Source organism: Schistocerca nitens, chromosome 4, assembly GCF_023898315.1.
Source record: "Schistocerca nitens isolate TAMUIC-IGC-003100 chromosome 4, iqSchNite1.1, whole genome shotgun sequence".
Lineage (NCBI taxonomy): Eukaryota > Metazoa > Arthropoda > Insecta > Orthoptera > Acrididae > Schistocerca > Schistocerca nitens.
Window position 1 is genome coordinate 602773441 of NC_064617.1, and position 18598 is coordinate 602792038.

At 38.1% G+C, this 18598-nt stretch overlaps 1 protein-coding gene across 1 annotated transcript in view; it reads right to left on the minus strand.

The window, feature by feature from the left end:
• The window catches only part of LOC126253483 (tyrosine-protein kinase Src64B), a 300293-nt gene extending 287423 nt beyond the window's left edge, over nt 1-12870 (minus strand). Inside the window, exon 1 of the mRNA XM_049954851.1 lies at nt 12732-12870. The gene's annotated coding sequence lies outside the window, so the exon portion shown is untranslated. The remainder of the gene's footprint in view (nt 1-12731) is intronic.
• Between the last annotated feature and the right edge of the window lie 5728 nt (nt 12871-18598).

The following is an 18598-nucleotide window of genomic DNA, read 5'->3' on the forward strand; positions in this document are numbered from 1 at the left end:
GGTGAACAGAATGAGAGAGGCTATCATTCCGAGTGTGTGTCTACCGGAGGCAGTTGGCAAAAGTGCAAATGGCATAAGGCGCGAGTGTACTGAAAACTACAAATGAAAGAGTGTCAGTAGAATTCCCACGGCTGGTAGCAGAAGCAGCACGAGAGTAGGAATCGTTCAGTTAGTCAGATTAGAAAGACAAGCCACAATTGAAAGCGCGAATAAAGAGAATATCCACATGAGTCATTTGAACACAAGACGAAAAAGAAGCAATTATCAAGATATGCACCATGTATAGCGATGCTTTTTTCGTTTCGTGTGAGACAAGAAATCTTTAAGAGAAGGCATCAAACATGAAATCAAACTGCTATCAGAAGCATCAGGCATGAAATCAAACTGATATCAGAAGGAGAAGGGGAGAAGGTAGGGTGAATTGCTCACGACCCTACAAAATACCACAAGCATAAAAAGAGGTGCTACAGAAAGAGATTCAAGTACATTCCAAAAATTGATTAATTCCATTTTGACAGGGCTACAAGATGATAAATTGTTCACCTACTTGGATACATGGTGACATCTGGCTGCCTCTTAGAGGAACACAATGAGTGGCTAACAGAAGTGTTTGAAAGGCTTATATCCCACAATCTAAAGCTACAGATCGACAAATGTGATTTTTTACGAAAAGAAGTGTGCTATTTGAGTCATATCCTGTTGGCTGAGGGTTTGAAGTGAGACCCACAAAATGTCAAAATGTATCGACAGCCCAAAACAACAAAGCTACGGAAGACTTAGTTAGGTCTCGCTGGATATTATACACTTTTGTAAGCAACTTTGGCAAAATCAAAAAGTTGGTACATGAACTATTAAAAACGGTAGTATCTTACACCAGGTGTGTTGACCAAGAAAACACTTTTCAGTCATTTGAAAGAGAAGCTGATCAGTCGAGTGATACTGCAGTATCCGAACTCTGAAAACTACTCATAATCTTCACTGACACCAGTCAGACACCTGTTGAGGCTATCTTACGTCAAGAAAAGATTGGAAGTGACTTACCCGTTGTGTATGCTGAATAAAGCAGAAAGTGGGATACAGCAGAATCGAGAGGGAGACATTAGCCATTTGTTAGCCAGTTAAATACTTAGGCAGTAAGTTGTTGGAAGTAAGTTTCTGATATGTACCGACCACAAACCCCTAACATGGGTAAATAGCACATCACACTTGTCATCCAGACTAAAGAAGTTTAGGTTAGAGCTGGAGGAACATGATCATCAGATAACACATCAGTGTGCCAAAAGAAAACAAGTTGCTGACGCACTACTGCAAGTGAGAGATGTCAGGGCAGTTAGCGAAGGACCAGAAGGCAATAGTAGCCTAAGTCAGAATGTGACCAAAGAGGCAGCAGGTGTGCAGTTTGGGGACCCATGGGCAAGCGATGACAGTGGGGCTGTTGATGCACAAGAGAAGGTGGCAGTTCAGTTGGACCAGATGACCCAGACCATTCCATGTAAACACAGCCCTTACATCCACCACAAGCTTGCACAGTGCCTTGCTGACTACTTGGGTCCATCACTTTGTGCGGACTACACCACACTCAAACCCTACCAATAGCTCTTGGTCATCTGCTGCCACAGTCCATTAATGCCAAATTTCGCCATACTGTCATGATGGATATGTTCATTGTACGCCCCACATTGATTTCTGTGGTAATTTCAGGCAGTGTTGTTTCTCTGTTACAACTCAGAACACACAAATGCCACTGCCTTCGGTTGTTATGAGATGGCCGTCGGCTACTGCATTGTCCTAAGTAAGAGGTAATGCCTGAAATTTGGTGTTCTCAGCACACTCTTGACACTGTGAATCTCAGAATATCAAATTCCCTAATGATTTCCGAAATGAAATGTCCAATTACCATTCTGTGTTCAAACTCTGTTAATTCCAACTGTGCAGACATAATCACATCAAAAACCTTTTCACATGAGTCACCTGAGTACAAATAACAGCTCCACCAATGCACTGCCCTTTTACACCTTGTGTATGTGATACTATCATCATCTGTGTATGTGCATATTGCTATCCTGTGACTTTTGTCACCTCAGTGTAAAATAAATTGTAAAACAATTGTGCATTTCTTTTGATTATCATTGTAACACAATTATGTATTTCTTTCATGTAACCAAATACAAGTTGTGTGAAACATGTAAAAATTTGTAGTCAACATCTAACTCACTTGGACTCACATAAGGACATCACTTGGTGCAGCAGAGCATTGGCATTGTGGAGACTGACCAGATAGTCAATTGTAGCCTCATGTGACAAACCAATGTTGAAGCAATGATGTGGCAGCTGAACAGCATTAAAGCTACAGTATGCCACCTGTGAGTTGGCTGATGAATTAAGAGTTCATTGTGTTCCAAGAGGTATCTTGTATGCACACATCCATGGCCTGGACAAAGTCAATTTAGACTTAAGCAATTCAGGGAAAGTAATATTCCATATCGGCTGGGCCTTGGGGTAGGCACTTAGAAGTTTGTTCTGGTTCTTCTCGCATTCAATACTTAGCTGCGTACCTCTTTCCAGAAGAACTTTACAATTAATGCAGAAAGGAACAGTGTTCACTCAATTTTGATCAGACAAGCATTAAATATTCTTTTCAAGTTTTGCCTCCTTTATTTGTTGATATTTCCTCAAAGCATTCGATTAGCCCTCACCATGTTACCTAATGAATGGACCTTTCAGTATAACCATCATTCAGCATCTAGACCTCTCACTGGACTTGACAGAGTATCAAATTAAAATCACTGAGAACTACCATCAATGTTCAAGTTACAGGTATGATTGACTACATCTACTTACTTAATAGATATGTTTCTGAACATATTTAGTAATTAAATCATAAATGATAGTGGGAAATGGACACTCAACTCTTAGCAGAATTAACAATTAATTAATGTGGCAATTATCTTATGAAGTGTCAATTAAAATGGACTTCAATCATTAAAAAAACCATAGCTATTGCTGTACTTGGTTGTAAATAAACACAAAGTGAAAAGTAATCAAATATTGTTTAGTAGTTGATGGCCACATACTGTGGACAGACAGCATTAATGTATGTTAATACCAAACAACAGAATGGGATTATCTATGTGTATATGATTATGCTTGACCAGATGTTATTAACATGTTTCATTCATTGGCATATTAATGTTTAGGAAATCTTTCTACTAATAGAATAATTTAGAGAATATTTGAACTTTTGAATTGATGGCACAAAAGTATCAATAAATTATTCTTTCATGAAGTCAAATAAGTTGCTTGAAGTTGTTTCCAGGGTTTCCTGCATTTTGGGCTCTCAGTTGTGCCAAGAGGATCACTCACTGACCTCTAGTCTACTAGCAGTAAAAGAACAGAAATACAGTGTTGTATCTACACCTTATCACAAGAATATTACTCCATGTACAGGCGGCCTAAAACTTGCCGGCAAATGGGACTCCCAGGTGAATATCCAAGATAGTATTTCACACATCAGCAAAATATTTGCACAATCAACATCACAGATATGCAGCAGTCGTAACGTACAGTTACATGCTACAAACATATTTTCATATATAGGTATCTACTCTCAAGAGATAAAAGAGTGATAGCAGCTGTAACACACATTGGACATTATACTTCTCACACTAACGTAAGTTTTTTTTGTGTAGTTGTTCCCTTACATTGTGCCATGATTACACAGCTTTTGGAATTTCCAAATAATGAGTGAGTGAGCTGCACTTGGCCTGGTAATCATTGACATTCAGAAACAGTGACTGGTGCAGCTTTTGTTCCCTCAGGAATAACAGAGCCAAACATAAAACTGAATTATGACAAAAGCACGTTCCTTTGCATTCACTAAAACTGTCAGTCGAGTCCTCTGTCACTCTTCGCGGTTGATGCTGATACACTCTGCCCCTTTTTGTCTTTTAGTTTTTATGGTCACAATTTTAATAGATAAGTAAGCCCGATGGCATGAAACAACATGCTGTTTCTCATTGTATGATGACTTTACTAAACTATGCATCAAAGAGATGATCTTTGATAGCCACTATGTAACATGATGGCGACAATCTTAGGCACAATACTAGCAACACAATAGCTAAATTGGATTCTTACTATGAAATATGTAGTTATCTCAAACCTACACACTTAATTAAGTAATATTTACACAGACAGATCAGCTGGTTAGTACTAGTCATTAGGAGATGGAATTTCCTGTGCCTCCTCCCAAATACTCACACAGTACTTATAGCGTTTTGTTTACAGGGTCCAAGAAAGAGGAAATGGTTAGGTGAGGCTGGGGAATGGTGGTGAGGAGTGGAGAGGGCAGTCCTTCATAATCCAGTTTACAAGAAAGCCACCATGTTGTTCTCTGACATAATCCTAGTTCTGAGTCAACTCTCCGGCTCCAACCCCCCCCCCCCCCCCCCACACACACACACACCTTTCCACAAACTAGTTTCTCTTTTCCACACTGCAGGAAAAAATCAGGTTCTGGTGCTTAGCTTTGAGGACTTTACTTATTTTATGTTTGCTGATCTGTTATACTGAGAGTCCACTCCAAGAGGTAAACCAATCTGTCTCTACTTAAAATAAAAAAAGTAAAAAAATTGTCAATACAATTTTCCTATTTACAAATTAACCAAGTAATATGCCAGGTAGAAACCACAGAGTAATAATGAGGTGCTTCAGGATGTAAGCAAAAAATTCAACCTAACATGTAAAATCTGTAACATCAATGCAATTAACTACATGAGCAGCAAAGAAGTAGCATAAAAGTAGGCCAATAGCTGGCTTCAGAAATGAGAATATAATACAAAAACTCGTTTTTTTTCCTTGGCTAGAAGGATCTAAGAACACAAGCAGATGCAAATTAAAAGCCTGCATGTGATTTTTTTTAGCCTTTCCCCCAAAGATCTGCTGCAAATAAACTTCTCGGGTTAGCCACTGGATAACATCGTTCAAGTCGCACAATATTTCATCAAAAAAACTGTTCAGTACCTTCAAGTGTGGTAGTTAGTGTCATCACTGCTGCCAAGATGTGACTGGTGACAACTGCATGGTGATGGTGAAACTTATCAGGCAGGGTGCAGGTTTCATGCTTTCATGGGGAGTCTCTCACAGCTGGATGGAAGTGGCGCTAATAATGTCCCCAAATGGAAGCAAAGAGAGACCTTCCATATATGCACAGTAGACAATAAATTTGCTGGTGAACACTCCTATGATAAAAAACTGAATTAACGCTCCACAATACAGTGTCGGGTCCTAAATCACAGGTTCTTTTTTCCTCCTCTTTTAATTTATAGGCAGCCATGCTGGATTCCAAGCAGTACTTAGTTGAAATCCCACATCCCTGTTAACCAGTTGTCTGTCGTATGTGTATGGCTTCCTTAAAAACCCTATCCCAGAACAAAGATACTAAGGACGAAACTTCAGTGTTCTTGTAAAGAAATGTGACATCCCATGTTCATGCAGTGCTGTACTACCAATGATTTAATGGGTATTGATGGTGATCAACAAAATGTTCTTGCACAGTGTGACATGTCTGGCCAAAATAGTATTTCCCACACTGAAACAGGAACTCATGTAGGCCAGTTTTCTAAGGGCAAAATCGTCTTTGATCGAACACAAATTTCTCAATTCTGAAATAAGCCTATAATTTTAACATGGTTAATGATGTTAAGAAGGATATTTTAATAACTGACACAGCAATTTTATATCACATTTTCTGTAATTATGCTAATAGTTCTACTTCCTTTGAAAACCTAATTTGCAATTCATTGGATGTAGATACACTTCTCTTCTTGGAAAAAATAAAGGAAACATGGATGACCTTAAAATTGGAGTGGAAGGAGACTGTTTTGGGAGAGAGGACTTCCTTTTTAGCTCTATGTGAAAGACATAATCTCCCTCCCTCTCCCTCTTTGTGTGTGTGTGTCTGTGGGGGGGGGGGGGATGTAGAAGTTTGTATATGAGGTCAAAGCACCAAGTTCTGTCAGGTGGTCACTCAATGTCAAACAACAGTAATCTCATGCATTCTTCTCTGTTCATGAACTAGATGACAGTGCTCATCATATGTAAGTTCAATTCTGTGACTCAGATGTTTGTCCAGTGGATAGGATAGTTGTTTTTTCCCTCGTTCTGATTCTAGTTTGGAACTGTTTCTCAATGACAAGAAGGAAAGTAGATTGTAGTTTAACATGTTGATGAAAGGTTATTAGAGATACTTTCAAAACTCGGATTGGACAACAGCTAAGGAAATCAGCTGTATCTGTATCAGATATGAAGGAACTGTACTTGGATTTGTCTCACGCTGTTTAGGGAAACCATGAAAAACCTAAATTTAGGCGGGCCAATTTGAATTTGAACCCTCTTCTTACCAACTGACTAAGAATTCAGTTCAACCAGTTTTGCTAAAGAGAATCATCATGCAAGTGTTAATTTTATTCATTTGCTTCCAGAAAAGAATGCATAAATTGAAGGTATCAATCATTTCTATAGTAATAGGCCTTGTTGTTGATCCATTAATATCAAGATCTTCAAGTGTAATAAAAACTGGTGGCAAGCAGTTTTTTGGTGTTTTTGTTTTCAATGAATCATTGGTTCAAGACAACATCTCAAAAAGTTTAAATGAATTATCTATGATTTTGCCATATTCAGATGTCTCAGAAAGACAACATCAGACTCAAGTACAATACTCAGTCAGGTCTGCTTATGGCAGAGGGAGTTCAACAGCAGAAATCTCAGTGGACCAGCAGGTGCTGCATGGAGGTACTTCTTGATGCTGCACTGAGTTCCAAGGAGGAACTCAGGGCACTCTGTTACTATATAAACCATGTATGACCAAGCTCAGAATGTTAAGAAAGAAAACTAATAGAAGTCATGTAAAACTTAGTTAGCATGACTTAGCTACTACTCAAACCAGGTGTTTGCGTGAAAGGCAAAGGTCCCGAGTTCGAGTCTCGATCGGTGCACACATTTTTAATCTGCCAGGAAGTTTCATATCAGGGCACACTCCGCTGCAGAGTGAAAATTTCATTCTAATAATAGAAGTAGTTTGACATTGGCGCATATTACTTGGTTGAGGGTTTTGAAAATTCGGAAAGGAGAAGAGAGATACTGAAATACAAATATCCATGAATTTAATTTCAATTCTGATGCTCAGAATCCCCTTTCAGTTTGACATGTAGAAACCTGTAGAAGCTTCTATTATTCAACACTCATCAAAAACACTAAATGAGTTTTACTCATCACTGTTGTTATCATTATAGTTAAACACTACTATGAGCATCAACTACATCAGCATTTATAGTTGAAGTTGAAATATTGACTTTACAATCTACAAAATAACAATTTCCTTGGTCAAAAACTTCTAGGAAGAAGAAGATATAAGAAAAATGCAAGGTCTTTAATGGACAATGGACTGATATATACCTTTCTGTACAACATAAGATTAAACCACTTCATTTAATTGACAATGGAAACTTTTCAGATCTGGACAAATACAATTTTAAGAGAAAATATGAACATCTGAATGAGTGAAAAAGTATTAGCCCGTTATAGATTATGCCTGTAATACCAACATTTTATCATTAAGGGCGAGTATGATGTCACAACGCAGTGAGTTCACAGAGAAAGCAACAAAAACATTGCTATTTTGACAGTCAATTGCCATGCTACCATAGGGTGTACACTAGTGTGGTGATTGTGAATGCTTGTGTTAAAATCTCATGTGATCTTGCATCATTTTCAAACCCACTGTTATATCAGAGTGAGCCCCATTCACACAAATCTCGAGACATACTGATTTCCTGTAGTGCTCTCCTTGACATCCAAGATGCATTGCCTTCTCTCTGATATGAAGTGCCTGGCTAATGGCAAATTAGAGTAATATTTCCACAATTGTTGCAATGATCTTCAGTTCAAAAACTGTGACACAAATCTTCACTCTAGCCTATGCTGAACAAACCTCATCATCACTCCATTACTACTGCACCCTGCATACATTCGAACCTGCTTGCAGTGGTCAATCCTTGGTCTTCCTCTACGAGTTTTACTCGTCTCCCCACCCCCTAAGCATGCAAACTTACCTCCACTACCAAATTAACTATTCACTGATGTCCCAGGGTTAGCCCAATCAACTGATACTTTCTTTTCATCAAACTGTGGATAAATGTCTTTTCTCTGCAAACTGATTCAGCACCTCTTGATTAGTTTTCCATTCCACTCATTTAATGTTCAATGTTATTAAATAGCATCAAATTTCAAAAATCTCTTTTTGTCTGAACTGTTTATTATAAATATTTTTCTCTCACATAAGGCTACACTCCAGTTAAATACTTTCAGCACAGATTTCCTATCAACAAAATTCGTGTCAGAAGTTAATGTATTTCTCATTTTTGGAAAACTTTCCTTGCTACTGCAAGTCTTATTTTATATCTACTCTGCTTCACCAATTATTTTGCTGCCCAAATAGCAAAACAATACTCATAAATAGATCTTGCTCTCAAAACATTTATATGTTGTGCATTTCCAGTTATTAAATTCATATCAACTGCTTCCTCCTCCATAAAGTTCCAAGAACTGGTTTCTTTCTTGTGGAATGATGTGCATTTATCCAAGGATTTACAAAGATCACTGGGTTCTTATTTGCTGTGCTTGTAGTACTAGAAAATAATTCTGTCTCTGAATTACGTCAATGGGTAGTCTGGTAAGGGTACACAGCTATCAGCCTAACATTCAGTGTGATCTCCCCCTTTACAGAAATTGTTCTTATAAACTTCTACATTTTCTGTTGATAGTGACAACAGATCACTGCCAGATGACCATCTGCACATACCACTTGTGTGGTATAGGGCATATAGTGGCAACATACATTTGTGTCAAGTTGTAGGTAGCAATGAGAGGTTAGTGTGGTGTAGCCAATGATCAGCTGTTTACCAGATGTTGTTTTTGTGCTGGGGTCGACAGAAGCGTCCGATCCCACGCGTCGGCTTTGACCCGTGACGTAAGGGTGTTGTCGTGTGTGACGTCATGACGGCGCGGAGTTTGGTTTGATTGTGGCGTGTTTGTAGATGTCGTCGTGTTGCGGTTTGTTGTGCTCTCTAGCGGTATGTTCAGGGTTTTCGTTCGTGTGGTGTAATGGGCTCAGTTTGCTTTTGCTCATTACCCAAAATTGTTAGTGTGTCAGCTGTGTTTGTAGTGGAATTCGTTTCAGTGAGTTAACGATTTTGTGTGAAGGTTAATTTAGTGTTTGCTGTACGTCGTGTGGTAATTTTAGTAAAATTAATCGGTTGTTTTTGTTCAGGAATGGATATGACGGATAAAATTAAGTGCGCAGGTCAAGGGAAGTGTTCGATCCCGATGTGTGGCTGTGTATGTTGGTATCAGGAGATGTTTTTGAGCTATATAGACCAAGGGAGCTGCTGTTGAGCTATATAGGTCAAGGGAAGTGTCCGATTCCAGATGATATTGTTTAGTGGTATTTGGGGAGTTTTGTGATGCCAGTTTTTTTTCGTCTATTTGTGTGGTTTTGTATGGGGGTGGGCGTCTAAATTTGTTTATATTTAGTTTGCCCCCCACCCAAAACACCCCATTTCCCGTGCTTGTCCCGTTAGTGTCATTAGGTTTCTTGTGGAAAGAGTGTGTGTGTGTGTGTGTGTGTGTGTGTGTGTGTGTGTGTGTGTGTGTTTTTCGATGTATTTTCGTCCTCACAATGTGTACATAACGACTTTATATGCGCCATATTGGAATCGTGGTTTATGGTCGTTTCCGCCATATTTGTGACGTCATAGGTCAGAGCAGACGGGCGGGATCGGACGCTTCCGTATTTCCGTTAACTGTGTTGTGTTAACTTGTGTGTGTGTCATTTTTAACACTGAAATAATTAACAACTCACCTATAATATGGAATCTTGGTTGTGGTGCAAAGTGATAATAGCATAGCCTGAGATCTAAATTTGGTTGCAACTTGACAGTTTGGTTGAGAGTTGGCAAAGCAAACAAATGTAAATATGAAATCTTCATTCTGGTGCCAAGACTGATCTCCAGTGGAAATGAAAAGCTAGATTAGTTTGGAAGGTGGTAGTCTGGTAATGACTGAACCAGAAAATTCAGTTTGTATGTACTCTGGCACAAGCAGAAACATTCAAAATTGGACACCTCTGGAGAGTGCAGATGTCTTGTCCATACCAGGAATTTTAATTGACCTAATAGAGTTCTAAATCTGTTTATGTTCATTACATGCATGCACCTTTTCATCAGGTCTTTTCTTCCCCTTGTCTCCCCATTTTTCTGCAAATCGAAGGCCAGGAAGCCTGACAAACTACAAGTTTTCTTAAACATCCCTGAATTTCCAAAGCTGAGCTGCCAGCAGAAGAAGTTGTATCTTCTTCAGATTTATGGTCTTGATTCCAGTCATTTAAGCTTCTAATTTATTTTTACCAAATAAATTTCTCCCTCTTTGGGAACAACACAAACAAATAATTGCAATTATGCTATTTGCATCCCCTATTTAGGATTATCTGCCTTTAGACAAGAGTGAGCTTTTTGTATTATTTTCCTCATATAGTGTGTCCCAGGAGGAGTGGTCAGTTTCCAGGGATACAACAGAACACACTATAATGCGTAGCTTAAGAGCTATAAGCACTACATCTTCGATACTGTGAAACACCTCTCTTCTACTGAACAAGTGCTGTTAAGGTATGCATTTTAGAGGTCATGTTTACTAGACTTTTCTGCCTCGAATAATCATCACTGTCATATCCCAAAATATTGATCATTCATCCCGGGACACCCGAAATTCTTATTTCAAAATAAGGTACTAAGCTACTGCATCAAACAAGGTGACCAGCAGTGACAAAAATCTTTTTCTGTTCCATATGTGATTTTACTGCATTTCCCTCAAGCTGCTTGACCTGTAGACATATTTTGGACAGTCTAAACTCCTACATCCCTTCAGTATGCAAGTCCTTATTTTTGAACAGGAAAAAACTAACAAAAAGAGGAAATTTACCTTACTAGACTACTGCATAATAGAATAAGTAGGAAGGAAACATTTTCCTCAGACATATGATCGTTTTACTTTGTGATGTGTGCTTGTAATCTCAGGTGCCTATTATGAATAGAAGATTGGCCTGGAAACTGTAAAGAGTCTTCAGTTTTGAAAAAGCCCAACACAAGTCAGATGATTCGTGTGCTGCAAACATTGTTGGTAAAAAGTGTTTAACCTGAAATATCAATTCTCATTTTGTGCATTTAATAGTTATCATTACGGTAATTATATTTTCCTTAGGTGCACCTTATGTGTGTCAGATGATGATCTCCAAATGGGAGGAGAGGGATGGAGGTAGGCACTAAGCTAAGCCCACTTGGGTTGTAACACACAATGTTCCATAATTATAGTCAATGCTTTTGCTAACAAAATAGTAAGTAAATAACAAAAGAGACCTAGTGCAGCTGCCAGCACTCTAACTCATCAACCTCAAGTTTACAAAAGCTGAAGCCATCAATGGTACAACATTAGATCATCTTGGTCAAAAAGCAAAATAGTATTCCACTGTAACATTACTGATCTTTTTTTATTTTTAAATATTAAGTTTCAGTTCTCTGACAAGCAAGTCCAACTGCTTCCCTTAAACAGTCATGGTTCAGGTCCCACATTAAAGTGTAGCTGCCCCTATAACTGGTTGTGCTAAGTCACTTCAAAGGTTTGAGAAAGACAAGGACATACAACCATCAACTATATCATGCCTACCATTGTTCTCCTCAAACCAAGCCACACATTGAGGACAGCATTACCTTATTTTCATATACAAACAAACTGTCTTTCATTTCACAAAATAATAAAATCCAACAATGTAAAATTAATTTTAGGTATATTTTCTTGTTAGTAAATACAATTACTAATACAGAGTGAATGATTATAAAAATATGAATACAATAAAATGTTTTGAGCAGAGGTAATAGAATAATTTAAATACAGCAGTTAGAATTTTATTTCTCTGCAGATTTCAACCTATGTTTTCGGTTGTACAGTATTTGGTGGTGTATTAAAATAATTAATGCTGTTCATTTTCAATTCGGTTAAAAAATTCGTTTTCTAAATATAATCTAACATACTAACACTGCATAGGCCTAATTCCTGCTACTGTTCACAAATTCCTGTTCCTAACAATAACAGGGCAACTGTGATTTCTGCAGGAGTTCCTAATATTAGCATGTAGTGGATATTAAAGTATCACCAACTCCACCGACCATGTGAGTGATATCTAATATGTGACACGGTGAAAATCGGAACGTATCGTACAACTTCAGTCACTATATCAACATTATAAAGATTTAAAGTTTAGTCATAACATAGTGTATCAAAGAAATCGGTATCACATTCTTTCACAACACTGTTCCAAAATAATTGGTGATTAACATGTTTTTATGAGAAACTTTTGATAAAAATTTAAACATAAACATTGTGACGCGTAAAGTTAACATTTAAACGCGAAAATACCGCTGAACTTCTCGTGTTCGCTTGCAAAGAGTTTCTTGGGCTAGGAAATAGTAGACCGTTGAGGCACGTCCCAAAGAAAACAGTGACTACGCTCTATTTCATTCAAACATACAGCTGTCAAAGCAAAAGCACTAACGATGAACTGACGCTGACATCTAAACTAGAAATAAACTAAAGTTCATTATAAAAAAACTGTCATTACTAACCTGATTTCAATTGAAACACACGTGGAATTACTTTCATTGATCGTCAACATATCTTCCACAAACTATTGGATGAATTAAAAACAATAAGTATTTGTATACACAGAAAACAATATAACTAATATCTTCTGGTCCGTCGTCAGCCATTTGTACTTATTTCAGGTGCACCAACATGACGTACAATTCAGAAGTAACTACAGCGCCTTCGTTACCTACATGGGCTGTCAAATAACGGTTGGCAGCTCAGAAAATGATAGGTGACAATCGTGTTATTGTCAAGATGTTATCTTGATGTGAGGTTTGGGTCCAGTAACATCTGCGTTGCTGCTACTGAAATATGAACCTGAAATATATACTATGCATAAAGCGACATTAATCAAAGACATGAAAACGCATTTTCTCACAGAGCCGCGCTAATGATGGCAAGTCAAGAAATAGAATAACCAAAAACTTGTCGGTAAATAGTAAACGAGATAATAAAAAGTTGCAATATAATTTTGCGACAGCTTGATGACAAGGCAAGAAACTGAAAAGGATGACTAGCTGATGCCTTTCACTCGACAAAACGTCACTAAAAATACTGTCACGCAGTACCTTAGCAGAGAACAAAATATTTGTGAATCTATCGATTCACCGATAAGGTTTTTGAATCTTGTAGCGCGCATGCTTCTCGCACAGCTGCTTTTTAAATGGGTATATAATATGGATCCCTATCCTCATGCTGTCAAAATATTCGCTTTGCATGCTTCTCGCACAGCTACCTTAAGTGTGCATATAATGTGGATCCATGTCCGCGTGCTGTCAAAATATTCGTTTCACATTTCCAGAACACTGGGCTGAATTACAAAGTTATGAAGGATTAATTTATGCGTCCTTTTCATAACGTAGGTACTTTAACAAAAGTAGGGTTATTATCCCATTGGTAAGCCTACCTTCTTTTTTACATAGTTTACAGTAGATCTTTAACATTATTTTGACATTAACTTTTTATATCCATAAGCAACTGGTAAAGGTAAGGTGAAGGAACAGTAATTTAATAAACGTCTGGCAAGTTTGATTGAAATTGTAGAGAGATCAGGAAATTCATCCTGCGGTAGTATTCTTATACTGGTTTAGAAATGAAAATATGTTTCTTTCAAAACTCGAGCTAGGATGATGTCGCCTGCTGGACGTAACTTTCGGAACATTGTCGTAATTAGTTTAGTCATTTCAATGTCCTGTGATCCATAAAGTGCCACCTATCATTATGAAGTGGAGCTAGTCATTTTAAATATTACATTATACTTTCTCAAAGAAAAATTTGGTAACATGCTGATCATTTTCCTGATAGTCTTACGCTACTTTCCTCATACAATGATTTGTACTTAACTATGTTGAATATCCATCCCTCTTCTCGAACACTTGTTGTCGTCTTCAGACCTGAGACTGGTTTGATGCAGCGCTCCATGCTACTCTATCCTGTGCAAGCTTCTTCATCTCCCCGTACTTACTGCAACCTACATCCTTCTGAATCTGCTTAGTGTATTCATCTCTTGGTCTCCCTCTACGATTTTTACCCTCCACGCTGCCCTCCAATGCTAAATTTGTGATCCCTTGATGCCTCAGAACATGTCCTACCAACCGGTCCCTTCTTCTTGTCAAGTTGTGCCACAAATACCTCTTCTCCCCAATTCTATTCAATACCTACTCATTAGTTATGTGATCTACCCATCTAACCTTCAGCATTCTAATGTAGCACCACATTTCGAAAGATTCTATTCTCTTCTTGTCCAAACTATTTATCATCCATGTTTCACTTCCATACATGGCTACACTCCATCCAAATACTTTCAGAAACGACTTCATGACACTTAAATCTATACTCGATGTTAACAAATTTCTCTTCTTCAGAAACGCTTTCCTTGCCATTGCCAGTCTACATTTTATATCCTCTCTACTTCGACCATCATCAGTTATTTTGCTCCTCAAATAGCAAAACTCCTTTACTACTTTAAGTGTCTCATTTCCTAATCTAATTCCCTCAGCATCACTCGACTTAATTCGACTACATTCCATTATCCTCGTTTTGCTTTTGTTGATGTTCATCTTATATCCTCCTTTCAAGACACTGTCCATTCCGTTCAACTGCTCTTCCAAGTCCTTTGCTGTCTCTGACAGAATTACAATGTCATCGGCGAACCTCAAAGTTTTTATTTCTTCTCCATGGATTTTAATACCTACTCCGAATTTTTCTTTTGTTTCCTTTACTGCTTGCTCAATATACAGACTGAATAACATCGGGGAGAGGCTACAACCCTGTCTCACTCCTTTCCCAACCACTGCTTCTCTTTCATGCCCCTCGACTCTTATAACTGCCATCTGGTTTCTGTACAAATTGTAAATAGCCTTTCGCTCCCTGTATTTTACCCCTGCCAACTTCAGAATTTGAAATAGAGTATTCCAGTCAACATTGTCAAAAGCTTTCTCTAAGTCTACAAATGCTAGAAACGTAGGTTTGCCTTTTCTTAATCTAGCTTCTAAAATAAGTCATAGGGTCAGTATTGCCTCACGTGTTCCCATCCTTCTATGGAATCCAAACTGATCTTCTCCGAGGTCGGCTTCTACCAGTTTTTCCATTCGTCTATAAAGAATTCGTGTTAGTATTTTGCAGCCGTTGCTTATTAAACTGATAGTTCGGTAATTTTCACATCTGTCAACACCTGCTTTCTTTGGGATTGGAATTATTATATTCTTCTTGAAGTATGAGGGTATTTCGCCGGTCTCATACATCTTGCTCACCAGATGGTAGAGTTTTGTCAGGACTGGCTCTCCCGAGGCTGTCAGTAGTTCTAATGGAATGTTGTCTACTCCGGGGTCCTTGTTTCGACTCAGGTCTTTCAGTGCTCTGTCAAACTCTTCACGCAGTATCGTATCTCCCATTTCATCTTCATCTACATCCTCTTCCATTTCTATAACATTGCCCTCAAGTACATCGCCCTTGTATAGACCCTCTATATACTGCTTCCACCTTTCTGCTTTCCCTTCTTTGCTTAGAACTGGGTTCCCATCTGAGCTCTTGATATTCATACATCAAGCTCCAGTTGGAGCTGTAAAGTGAGCCAGTCATAGTCTCTCACGAGCAGTCATCCAATGACAAGTGTCAATACTCCCGGAGCGTCCTCCCACTTCTCAATAATTTTCCAAAACTACTACATCAGACCAGAGTTGTTGTTCTTGTGGTCTTCAGACCGGAGACTGGTTTGATGCAGCGCTCCATGCTACTCTATCCTGTGCAAGCTTCTTCATCTCCCCGTACTTACTGCAACCTACATCCTTCTGAATCTGCTTAGTGTATTCATCTCTTGGTCTCCCTCTACGATTTTTACCCTCCACGCTGCCCTCCAATACTAAATTGGTGATCCCTTGATGCCTCAGAACATGTTGTAGCAACCGATCCCTTCTTCTAGTCAAGTTGTGCTACAAAATCCTCTCCTCCCCAATCCTATTCAGTACCTCCTCATTAGTTATGTGATCTACCCATCTAATCTTCAGCATATTTCTGTAGCACCACATTTCGAAAGCTTCTATTCTCTTCTTGTCCAGACTAGTTATCGTCCATGTTTCAGTTCCATACATGGCTACACTCCATACAAATACTTTCAGAAACGACTTCATGACACTTAAATCTATACTCGATGTTAACAAATTTCTCTTCTTCAGAAACGCTTTCCTTGCCATTGCCAGTCTACATTTTATATCCTCTCTACTTCGACCATCATCAGTTATTTTGCTCCCCAAATAGCAAAACTCCTTTACTACTTTACACTTACTCACACCATATTATCACACATTCAAGAACTCATCTATGGAGAAGAAGGGATTGCCAATCGGACATGATTTCGATTTGTGTTTGAAATTAATTTTATTATTTTTTTACATCCGGTAGGTATCCGCCCCAATGCTGAGTGGTCAGTGCGCCCAACTAGGGTTCGATTCCAGGTACCACCATAGATTTTTCCTTGGTGTGAGGACTGGAACGGGGCGCATCCAGCCTGGTGGTGTCAGCTGAGGAGCTACTTGACCGAACAGTAGCGGCTCCATGTCACGCAAACTCACAACACCAGCTACTGCAGTGTGTCGACCTTACACTCCATCTTTCCGCAACCAATGACGCTATGACATAGCGTTCGGTCGGTACAGTGTTTACTTTCGATTACTAGTGGGGAAGCGGCCAAAGATTTTTGTGGCTGAATACCTCACTCCTTTCTTTGCCTCTCTAAGGCTGCATGGTAGATCGTGTAAGGTACATCTCCCCTTTTAATATTAGATTTATGAATGTTACTGAGGCTTTCATACTGAAGTCTGTTGACAGCAAAACGCTTAAGGTAGTACATGCACTGTGATGTCACTGTCACTATGTACATATATGTAACCCCTAACTACATTAGCGGCGTGATGTATATGAATTCACACAAGAATATTAGATTTCAAAAAATGTCTACAGATATGTCAGACATGTACTGTCATTACTGTCACCATTGGTTTTTTACTGTCATGTTTTTTTCTGTCATGGTTTCTACTGAAATATTTTTTATTGTCAATATTGTCATTATGTTATTATTGTCATCATTGTTTTTTATATGATCCTATTTCTAAGGTATCATATAAAAGATCTGTTTCATCTTCTAGCCTCAAAGTAAAGTATACTTCTCCTCTATACATGTAACACAGTTAGTTGTAGTTATTTGCTAATACTGCAGTCGTATGTTTCTACTACACAGGTAACAATTCTAGCCTTGTATCTTTAAAACTTAGTACTGTAAATGCAGCATTATGTGATTCAAGGCACACACCTTTAGATGCACAATAACGTCCACAGTAAAATTATTTTAAAATGTTATGTTAATGTTGAAATTAGAATATTTAAGGGTGGGAATAAGTACTTCAGACTAAAAATTAGAGTGTGACATCATATGTGCTATACGCTGTTTGCTACGGCCACCTGGTGTCCGAACATGATTACTTCTTAGTGCGCTGCATGGTGAGAGCCAGTTTTGCTTTCGATGTTGACTGACATGTTTTAAACGCTGTCTAGATACCATGTATCCATGAGATGTATCATCAGTTGATATGTCGTCACAATTATTCCAAACATTGTTCATATAACATTTTGTTCCATCCTTTTAAATAGAAGTTTTATGTACCACAGATCTGATCTGAAAATGTTGCTAAAGCAAAAGAAGTAATCAAGAGCAACAATAAAAATACAGCGACCAAGACAAAAGTGTGATACTGATTCACGACGTAATTGATTATCTCATGCGTCACTCTTTTGTTTACAACACTGTGTCTATTTCAACATTGCCACTCCACTTCAATATAACCTTAGTATTGGCTGTGATTTTGTACTGTGCAGGTGCTTACTAATTAGCGGCCATTATTTCCGTATGTACATGCTAGTTGGGGTTGAAATCTATCCCATGAAGTTATAAATGTTACTTTTCTTGTTTGTAATTAAAATTGTTTTTAATTGTTTTAGACAGAATGAAGCGACATGCGAACGATGATTAAATTTTCGAGTTATTATTAGCTAGTGCATACTGCTGACTCATTGGATACACCAGATTCTTTTTTTGATGCAGCTGTGTTTAGTGACAATGAAATGGAAATATCAAATCATGATTAGATTAGATTAGATTAGATTAATACTAGTTCCATGGATCATGAATACGATATTTCGTAATGATGTGGAACGAGTCGAATTTTCCAATACATGACATAATTAGGTTAATTTAACAACATACTTAAGTTAATATAACAACTTTATTTTTTTGTGTTTTTTGTTTTTCTTTATTTTTTATTTTTATTTTTTAAATATTTTTTTCTTTTTT